This window comes from Aplysia californica, unplaced genomic scaffold (genome assembly GCF_000002075.1).
Source record: "Aplysia californica isolate F4 #8 unplaced genomic scaffold, AplCal3.0 scaffold00171, whole genome shotgun sequence".
NCBI classification, from domain to species: domain Eukaryota; kingdom Metazoa; phylum Mollusca; class Gastropoda; order Aplysiida; family Aplysiidae; genus Aplysia; species Aplysia californica.
Genome location: NW_004797441.1, coordinates 447,663 through 450,240, shown reverse-complemented (window position 1 = coordinate 450,240; position 2,578 = coordinate 447,663).

Sequence of the window (2,578 nt, the reverse complement as noted above, 5' to 3'; positions counted from 1 at the left end):
AGAGAGAGAGAGAGAGAGAGAGAGAGAGAGAGAGAGAGAGAAAGAGAGAGAGAGAGAGAGTATCCGTATGATGTCTGTGTTTACCCAGTCACTCCCAAGTAAGGGCAATTTTGATATCTTTCTTTCCTCAGAGGTTATAAACTTTGCAGTCACTTTAGAGTACAACACCACTGGAATTGATCTTCTACCAGGAAGCTCAGACTACCAAAGGCTAACAGAATCGCTGAACCAGACGGTTAGTTAATGCTAACTCAAAGTTGATTTGGTATAGTTTCTGATCTGACCAATAAGTTTTCATCTGGCCTGGCTGGCTTTAATTGAAATTTTGCACTGCAAGGTTGGGCTGTTCTTGTGTTCAGTATGAACTGAGCTGTGAGCGAGAGTGTGTTCACAAACATGTTACTGCGGATGGTTGGAGGGTGGCTTTGGTAGGTCTTACTTCTTTTTCTTCCCTCTGTTATTTTTATCTACCCTTCTGGCTTCTTCCCTCGGGTTTGGGGGTTCGAGCCTAAGCTCGGTCCGACGCTGTGTCCTTGGGAAAGGCACTTTACACGAATTTCCCATTTGGCCCGGTCCTTTCGGAGATGGACCTTTAACTCGAAGGTCCCGCCTCTTAAATAACCTACTAGTGTTGATAGGGGGGTTGAAACCATACCATTTCACCATTTCTATATGACCATTATTATGCCAATGCATTTCTCTTTACTTCAATTCAAACATGTCACTGTATGTACTGGGTTGTTTGTTCGTTGACAAACATGTCACCCTGTGTACTTTGTCGATAAACATGTGACCGTGCGCTCGTCTGTTCCTGTGGAATGTTGGTGGGTGCTCTGGTGTGGTTTCCTGCTTCATTCCTATCAAACATCAATCGTCCTTATCCATCCTCCTTCTTTTTGGTGTTTGTTACTCTCTTGTAACACCTCTAATCTTTGGAATTTATACGACCTTATTGTGTTGCAAGTACCGTAAAACTCTTACTAAGACTAAAAACGGTCTGCTCCCTAGATGTCCAAACAAGCGGCGAACTTTGTGCCAGGACTTGCCAGCCTCTCGGTGAAAGCACTCAGGTAACACATACAGGACATACTGCTGCTGCTGCTGCTGCTGCTACTACTACTACTACTACTACTAGCTATAATAGTAATAATAATAATAGTAACAACCAGGCTGAGAAGCGCCAACGACGAAAGGAAAACAGCGGAAACACAGAGCTTCGATCTACAACACTGACATGCAAGCACTGCGACAGAGTCTGCGCTTGAAACATAGGAAAAATTAGCCGTGAAAGAAGCTGCATGAAGAAAACCCTGAGATCATCTTAAGCTAAACTGACCGTCTGCATAGACGATAATAATAATAATAATAATAATAATAAAAATAATAATAATAATAATAATAATAATAGTAATAATAGTAATAATACTTTCGTCCGTTAAAGTCTGATGATGACCAATACATCTGCAGAGGAGAATATTTCTTTACTGAAGAAGAAGAAATAAGGATTAAGATGACTTGTGGTTTCTGCTACGTCTTATATTCTGGGACGAACAGGGACATCCCCGTTTTCAATAGGAAATGTTTGAAATGAAGCAAACAAATGGACAAGTAAATAAACAAACAAACAAGTAAAAAGGCAAACAAACTAGCAAACAAACAAACAAACAAACAAACAAACGAACTAAAATGACTCGAATGAAGCCTAATATACAATAGCTAGATCTCGTATTTTGGTGAAGAGCTGGGTTGTTTTATATTGTTTTTTCCCACATATTATTCTGTTGACATTTTGTTCAAACAAACAAAAAAATAAACAACAAACAAACAAACAAACAAACAAAGATGATGTGCCGGCATCTGTGGTGTAGTGGTTAGACACTTTGCTGACGCACACAGGAAATCTGAGTTCGATTCCAGAGTGGGGAGACATTTTTATCGAGTAGGCTATCTGAATCTTTCTCCTGAGATGTTGACATTTGATGTTGAGATGTCTAAATTATGTCGATGGGGACGTAAAAACACCTATAGGATAAAACTGATGGCCTGGAGCCTGTATACTGCAGTCGGTTGTGTGAGGAGCAGATGTACTTTTTGGCTTTTCTTTTTTCTTCTCTGTCCCTGTTGGGTGTCGGGTTATTGGCTACAAAGAATAAAACATCAACAGAAACATACGTGCACACAAACACGCACACACACACAAACACACACATACAAACACGCAAACACACGCACACACACAAACACACACACACACACACACACAAACACACACACACAAACACACACACAAACACATACACACGCACACACACACACACACACATACACACACACATACACACACACAAACATACACACGGGCTCTGGCGCTCCCGTGAACTCGCACACAAACACATACACAACACACATAAACACATACACAACACACATAAACACACACACAACACACATAAACACATACACAACACACTTAAACACATACACAACACACATAAACACATACACAACTCACATAAACACATACACAACACACATAAACACATACACACGCACACACACACAAGCACCTCAAACCCCC